This window comes from Gavialis gangeticus, unplaced genomic scaffold, assembly GCF_001723915.1.
Source record: "Gavialis gangeticus isolate Ggan-Ray unplaced genomic scaffold, GavGan_comp1, whole genome shotgun sequence".
NCBI lineage: Eukaryota > Metazoa > Chordata > Crocodylia > Gavialidae > Gavialis > Gavialis gangeticus.
Window position 1 is genome coordinate 156,506,455 of NW_017729032.1, and position 8,503 is coordinate 156,514,957.

Consider the following 8,503-nt stretch of genomic DNA (forward strand, 5'->3'; position numbering starts at 1 on the left):
TTCTCCACATCCTTTTTGAATTGTGGAGCCCAAAACTGGATGCAGTACTCCAGCTGTGGCTTCACCAAGGCAGAGTACAACAGGAGAATGACATCCTGGGATTTGCTTGAGAAGCATCTGTGGATGCAAGACAGCATTTTGCTTGTTTTACTAGCCACAGAATCACATTGCAGGCTCATGTTCATCTTATAGTCAATCATAACCCCCAAGGCCCTTTCATCTGTAGTGCTTGTCAGCATAGCACTGCTGAGCCTATAAGCATACTGCAGGTTTTTCCCCCCCAAGGTGGAGAACCTTACATTTTTTGGTGTTAAAAACCATCAGGTTCTCATCCTCCCATTTCCTGAGCCTGTCAAGATCTGCCTGGATCACCCTTCTGTCTTCCGGTATGGATGCTTTACGCCAGAGTTTGGTGTCATCGGTGAACTTGGCCAGTCCACTTCTGACACCAATGTCTATATCATTGATGAAGATGTTAAATAGTATGGGCCCTAGGACAGAGTCTTGAGGGACCCCACTGGTCACAGCACTATGCATAATATTAGTCCAAAGCCAAAGGCTTGTAATTTACCCTGTAGTTTATTGGGCTGGGCCCCAGCAGAGTCAAATGCATTTCAAGCCATGGTACCTCCAACCCCAAAGGATCCATGTGCTAATTAGACCCCATTCATGATTGGAACTGGGTGTTCTTGTCAAGAATCCTGGAATGCTCCAAAAATGTATATGCAGATGAGGTACAGGTCAACCTGGCCTAGCTCCACCTCATGGAAAGCAGGGCCGCACTAATCATATGCGGTAGGATGAGAGATGGGGCAACAGAGGGATTCTGGATGAACTGTTTGGGTCTCCTTTGGTGGTAGTTGCCAGATACTTAAGGCTGGTGAACAAACAGGAATAATTGGAAATGGGAAACAAAGGCACAGCTCCAGAAGATAAAGTTGAAATGTATTCAATGTAGTGGCTTACCATAACTTGATAGAGTCAGCACTGAGGGGGACTGCATGCAGTGAACACTACCCTATATAGTATTCAGATGTGTTGCACTAATCTATCCTTGTGATAGATTGTCCTCAGTAAGTTTGGCTCTATGGGTCATGTTTTATAGTCATGCTCAGTGTTGGCTGCACTTAATTAGCTTCATAGCTGGTTTCCATTACTGAGTACATGCTGCTTTTGGCAGCAGTTTAATAGTAGCATATTTAGCAAAGTTGCCTTGTATGCAATAAGATTACAGTCTTTTTTCCCCATGCTATTTGTGGGGGGGAACTCATCTTGCTTGTGAGTAAACACAATATATAACCTCAAATATTGTTAAGATAGAACAGCATTTGAAATGCTAGAAGATATATTAAACCAGGACTGCTATTATTGTTGTCATCAATGGAGCTTTCCTTTTGTACAACTGTGGGAATAAGGCAGAAATCCATCAGAGCACAAATGTTATGATAAAGCAAAAGTAAAATTTTAATATCACCTGCCATTTGAGAAGTTTGTAGACATTTTTTTTAAATGCCTTCCCAGAAGCAGCAGCACATTACTTTACCCCAGCTCTGCAGTGCCTCTAAAGATTGGATGCTTCAGTAGGGATTTTTGGCACTTTTAGCTACAGCTGATTCAATCAGCTATTAGATAAAAGCATCAAAAAAGCTCCACTAAAGCACAAGATCTTTACAAAGGTTAGGAGAGCCAAGTTGAAGTAACATGCTGCCTCTTCTAGGCATGCATAGGGTCAGTGCAGGAATGAGCCCAGTCAAGTAAAGCACTTGGGGGAAGAGGAGAGTTATGTCCACAAGCACCATTCCTGTCAAAGAATACAGTCTTTTCAAATGTAAAAACACCATGGAGGACTAGGATTTCAACTGTGAATACCTATGACATGTTTTGTATTGTAAGGTTTTGCTGTTGCTGGGGGCAAAGATTCCAAATAATCTTGGGAAGTTGTATTTTTCATTGCAAAAATTGTCAGGAAACTTTTTTGTAGTCATTCCTTACTTTTCCACAGTATTTTTGACCCATGCACCATTGGCTGTTAGCCATTTATAAATACATGACATTGAGCATTTTTCAAGGATCATTAGTCTTTGTTGCAAAGTAATTAATGTCAAAGAGACAACATATGATAATTATTGTTATTATAAATGCAAAAATAAAAGCAGCAGCAGCAGCTAAAATAAAATCAGTTCCAGAGAGGTTCACAGGATTAAACAGTAACCTTTAACTGCTTGTACAAGAACATGTGAAGGTTTCTTTCCCTAGAGAACAAACAGAAAAATGAATGATAATGTGGACTTCTACAAGGGGAACTCCAACACAGGCTAGAAACCTGTGAGATAAGTTTGTGAGATAAACAGCAACGAAATAGCAGCTGCTTTAACTACAAAGAAAGATGTAAAAATGCAAAAGAAAATAGATTTCTCCCAACACTCTCGCTTCCAGGTATGGGAACTACCAGTATTAAAATTGTATTTTGAGTGGACTAGATTCTTTGCTCTGTGCTCTGCCTTCTTTTTGCTAAACCAGGGTGAAAGGACCAGATTGGAGACCCCCAGCAAAATATTCCCTGGAAGACTTCCCAGTTGATATTGGATCACAACTGGTTCCCACATTGTCCCTGTTGTTCCTTGCATAGGTTATTGTATAAAGGTTTAGAAGACCAATCCACTACAGCAGTGTTGTTTTACTGATTGGTTATGGTCTTTTTCAGTCCCAATCAACAAAATATATGTTCCCAAATCTTGATCCATGGTAGGTTGCAGTGCATTTTAATAAAGCCAGCTAGGAACATAACTTCATACAATCCTTTTTATAGCCACCTTGCTCACAGCAGGTAGTCTTTAAAAAACAAAACAAAAAAAAAAAGCTCATTTGCATGTGCTTATCTTAGAAGGTATCCAAAAATATATATAATCACAATACCAAACATGCAGAAAAATGCTTTCTATTTTTGAAAGAGGAAATAGAAGCACTAAATTGGTACAATCTATGTGATTCACTATAGGGGCAAAAAAATGACCCCTAACTAGTAGAGCTGTACAAAAGTGCTGTTTCATTTCCGTTTCAGATTTGGCCATTTCAGAGGGACAGCGACTCGTTTGGGTGCTTCAGATCACTGTTCCATTTTAATTCAGCCGAATCTGTTTCGGAGTTTCAATGCTGTTTTGGAGGTTTGGATCATCAGGGGAGAAGCAGGCATAGCTGCATGGCTGAAGGTTCTTCCGTGGCTCTTCCGGCTGTGCCTTCCTCTTCCCAGGTCAGGGGAGCCACAGGAGAAGCCACCATTGCTGCCCTGCTAAGCCCCATCCTCCACCCAGCCCAGCCTCCTGGCATTTACAAAAAAAGTCCCGCACTCACCAGCTGTAGCAGTGGCAATCAGGGCCTCTCAGGGCTCATGGCAGATCCCCCCATGCAGCGCAGGGCAGTGAGGGGCATCAGGGATTACCCCCCCTCCGCGTGACATCCACACAGCAGCTGCCCCATGGCACAGGTGCAGCATGGTTCGGTAGGGCGCTGCACACTGTCTGGGACCAGGGGCCACTGGGGATGAGTAGTGCCAGACTCCAGCTGACAAGCAGAGCCACCCCAGATCCCAGACAATGCATAGCGTCCTGCTGAGCCACGATGCAACACCTGCCACATGGGTGCAAAGTGCGGGGGGGCAAGGCCCTGATCACCGCTGCTGCAGCCAGTGAGAGCGGGGTTTGATTTTTGTTTTTTAAAGTGCTGGGAATCTGGGGCCGAGTGGGGGATGGGGCTGGGCAGGGCAGCCATGGGGACTTCTCCCATGGCTCCTCCAGCTGTGCCTGCCTCTGCCTCAGCAGGGGGAGCCACGGGAGAAGCCCCCCATGGCTGCCCTGCCCAGCCCCATCCCCCACCTGGCCCCAGCCTCCCAGCACTTTAAAGGAGGTCTGTGGGGCTGTGCTGGACTCTTACCCAGGCATGTGGGCCCTTGGATCTGTGTGCATCCCTCTGCCAGAGCACTGGGATTGGAAGGGACCTCAGGGACAGATCACAGACACTGGTCAGCTATAGTTGTCAATATCAGAGCAGTCCTCCCCCCCACTCTCCCAAGTTTGTTTTCCTGCAAGCCTGCCTCCAAAAAAAATATGAAACATTTTGGATGGTTTCATTTTGTTTCAGAGCCTCCCATTTAATTATGGATTCAGTTTTTCAGGTGTTGAAATACCTCTGAAATGAAATGGCTGCTGAAATTTCACACAGCCCTATTACCTAGATAATTCTCCGATTAGGTGACTCAGTTAAAGGTCATACAAAGATTAGCTATTCCACTAAGTCTTTTGCATAGCTAACAAAACTTTGTTAGATAGTTAAACAAACCATCATGTTACCAGGTTCATGGTTATAATAGGACCCCCCTGGTCTAACTTGTTGCCATGCCTTTGATGGGAGAATTGAAGAAAAGAAGACTCAGGTGAGTAGCCCTTTTAGGAACACAAAAGTTGTTTACTAGGTGCCAAAGGAAAATATACAGTCTTGCCAGCCACCAGGAAAAAGTAACAAAGTGTAACCACCACCATGCCTCTCTGCTTCCCCAGGGATGACTTCTCCCTTTTATTCATTAAGGAACTTCTTGTCCCTCTTACAGGTCTGGTCTCCATGACTGCACTGCAGCTGCCACTCCTGCATTCTCCATCCCCGCTGGAATGCCGTCCCTGCTCCCAACTCCAGCCACGCTGCCTCTGCTGATTGCCCTGTGGCTTCTCCCTCCGTCTCCACAGCCTGTCCCCATTCTGGTAAGTATTTCCCCTTTATTTTACCTCTGTCATTGGCCTCCGCTTCTGAGGTTCTTCAGATCCTCACCCTTGAAGCCTCTGTGCTCCTGGAGTGTCCAGCCAGCCTCTTCACTCACAGTCCCTAGCCAGGGACTCTCTCTCTCTTGTGGCACTGGCTTTTATCTTCTAGTTTTTCTTTTTTCCTTCGGGACAGCTGCAGGTGGCTGTAGCTGTGCTCAGTTTCACTTTCAGGTCTGATCAGCCAATGACCCTCCTGGGTAGGAATGGCTCTTCAAGTAACAGGGTCTCATGATCCCTGTTACACATCATAGCATACCAAAAGCCCTATTCTAATAAGCAGATGTGATGGGCTAGCCAGTAGTGATTTGGCCCAGGGGTTTTGAAAGAAAAGAGAAAAGATTGGTGGGGGGGGATTCCCTTTCCTCACCAATCAGGCCCTAGAGAGGGGGAAGGCTTGCCCCCCCTCCCCCCTGGGGCCCAGGCAGAGAAACCAGACCTGAATTAAGACTCACCCTTCATGTCCCCTGATTGGCCTCTCCAGCCACCTGGAGGGGGATAAAAGGGGCAGCACAGCTGACTTGGGGAGAGACTGGCAAGGGATGACAAAGAAGAAGCTTTGAAGAGCTGGCAAGAGCTGGCCCAGCAGGGCTGGAACAGTTGCCCCAGAAGAGCCTGAGGAAGCAGAATCTACAGGTGGCAGTTGAGCTTTCATCAGCACGGCATGAAGCCAGCATGAGAGGCTCCAAGCTCAGCTCCAGGATCCCCCAGCAGGAGGCTGGGCAGCACAGTGTGCAGCTGGCAGGAGGGGTGCCCAGCTCAGCTCTCAGATCCCCCAGCAGGAGGCTGGGCAGTACGGCATGCAGCTGGCATGAGAGGCTCTCTACTCAGTTTTCCCAGATTCCCCAGTGAAAGGCTGGGCAATACAGCATGCAGCTAGCACAGGAGGCTCCCTGCTCAGCTTCCAGATTCCCCAACAAGAGGTAGGGCAGCGTGGCATGCAGCCTGGGGCTTCTGGAAGGACAAAAGCCCTAGCAGCCTTGAGTAGTCCAAGCACTAGTGTCTGAGTGGTAGAGTTCTTACCTACCACGTGGGAGACTGGAATTTGATTCTGGGCTGGATCAGTTAGGGGTGAGTGAAGTGAAAGGGGGTCCTTGTCTTTTTTCTCTTTTCCCCACTCCCAGGTGCCTGCATCTTGTATCTTTTGTTACTCTGTGTTTAATATTTTGTCAACCAGTGTCTCCTGTTGTGTCAGCCCACTCCTTATATTTTGTCAAACCTGTCTCTTGTCAACTGAATGAGTATGCTTATGCATGCAAATGCCTAACAGTTATTGAGTCCCTGTCCCCCTGGGATATTGTAGTGCACCCTATATGCCCTAGTATATATGTTATGCTCCAACCCACATTTCCCTCATTAAAGGGTATATGGTTATGTCCCCACTGGTGATCTGTCTCTGCTCTACACCTCCCACAGTGCTCATGCACCTGCTCCAATCCCTTCAATTGGAGAGGGGGTATGTCTTGGAGTACTAACTGAAGTAGTACGCATACAAACTGAAATAAATATCCAAATAAAAGCAAACAAGGATTTTTCTGAACAAAAAAGGGGCATAGTCATGCCACGCTCAACTCTTTCACTGGCTAGAGGATGGCAATTTAGAACAAATCCTTAGACTACTTTAACATGTGCTGAGAGTTGTGTGATGAGAAGTGAAAGATGTAAACAACACCCTCAAAATTTGTAAAGCCATGTTCTGCAAACTAAAAGTTCTTCAGGCATCAGTACAATTTTGATGATTTTATGAAAAGATATTTGCATAGCATGAAACATCTCTCTCTAAATAAAATATATAAGATAAAGACCTAAATTCCATTGTGCATTTATTTATAGTTATCATCCCTATCTTTAGGAATCTCATGCATGCATTTAAAAAAGCCATAGACATGAAAGACCTGTTAAAAGATTTAAGGCAGCCTTTTCTTTTCCTCACTCACCACAAGAGACTTTGTCAAAAGGACATCTTAACATAAAGAATTCCTTGTCCACTTTGAAGATCTCAAAGCATTTTCCAATATTAGTTAATTAAGACTCAACTTGTATAACTTAATAGAGGTTCATATAAAGTTACTTTCTCTATACTGGAAATACAGCAAGAAAGGAAATAAATAAAATAATCTGTATCGATCTGAAATGACAAAGTAGATCTTAACTGGCAGAAGGAAATTCATTCTAAAGGAGTCCCACCTCCAGTAAGGTTGATGGTCATATTACAGTTATCTTCAGTGATACAAGGCTAGGTCTGTGAGCTGAATTTGGCCAGATCCTCAATATAGTTTGACTTTTTAAATGACTGTAACAGGGAACCCTAGCCCTAGTCTTCAGAGTTTAGCCTGCTGGCAAAGCAGTGTTTAAAGTATAGCCCTACAGACTGGTCAGCTGACTGGGGCTGTCACATGACTGTGAGAGAGCTCAGGCCAGACCTATAAGCTCAGGGCTAATGTAGATCCAAGGGCACACGCTCCCTCCCCTCCATACCCTCCCAGACGAGTGGCAGGAGCAGTGGTGGGAGCCGCCGGGTGAGCAGGCAACCGCAGGACCAGTGGTTCTCAGATGAGCAGCATACAGCAGTGGGGGCTGCCCCTCCACCCCTGCACGAGCTGCAGCTCCATCCCACATGCTGCGCAGCCGGGGTGGGGAGAACATGCCCCCCCACCAGCCCCACTCCTCCCTCACTACAGGGGCCTTGATCTGCCCCCCCACGCTCCTCCCCTTCCACCACACCAGATATACCAGCTACACGCAGCTCTCCAAGCTGCTGGGCTGTGCTCCTCACCGCCTATGTGCTGTGCTGCGGCTTTCCTCACACACAGGCATTTAATTGGCCAAATTATCAGCCACATCAGGCTGATTTTAGATGCAATAAATTTTCTTTATATCTGTGCACCTCGAAAAATTTTATTTTAAACCAGTGGGTTTTTTAGATCAGTTTATTGTCTTTATATATTTTGGAAGTGCTCATCCTACTACTGCCAGTGTCCGGTAAAAGTAGTGGAAACCGTTCCCTGGACTTCCACTGTGCGCTGAACCAAGCACTGGGAGAAAAAACTGAAGATAGTTATGATGACTAACTTTTAACTGAATTTCTTTATAATGATACAGTCTTTATTTGCAAAATTAAGTGGTGTTTTTCAAATAATCTAATCTAATAACCCATGGATACAGACTCTGCAGTGCTTCTATATACTCTCTGGAACTTACAAGTGCATGCTGTTAGGTGTTTATTGCTTCTGGTATGGGATCTCACAGTTCAACTCAGACTGGCCCTGGGCTATAGTACCATTTGGAAAAAAAAATGTGCTTAATCCAATAAATGCAACTGAGTCTAGCATCTATAGTCTTTCCGTTTGCTAAGTAAATGCAGTGCCAAGACACTGGTGAACAGTGGTAAATACAGTGACAATACAGCCTGCTTAAACCACTTTGTTGTTTACTCTTCCTAGCAGGAAGAGAGCAAAACATAACAAAAAAGGTAACTAAAAACACTAAGGGTGCATCCACACATGCAAGCACATGCGTTTGCAGCAGCTCAAATAGAAACGGTGCAAATTTGAGCCAGGGCTTTTTGCTTCAGCATATGTGCTCAGACATGCACTTTGGTGTGGAGCAAATTGTGCCACTTGGGGCAAAATGACCCTGCCTGGCTCCTCCCAGATCTGCAGCCCTCTAAAATACCCCCAAATCCATGTTCCTCC

The 8,503-nt window shown here is 45.5% G+C and overlaps 1 long non-coding RNA gene across 1 annotated transcript in view; it reads left to right on the forward strand.

The window, feature by feature from the left end:
* Positions 1 to 638: 638 nt before the first annotated feature.
* The window catches only part of LOC109302447, a 22,494-nt gene continuing 14,629 nt past the window's right edge, over positions 639 to 8,503 (forward strand). The window contains exon 1 of the long non-coding RNA XR_002098779.1: positions 639 to 649. This is a non-coding gene — a long non-coding RNA (uncharacterized LOC109302447). The remainder of the gene's footprint in view (positions 650 to 8,503) is intronic.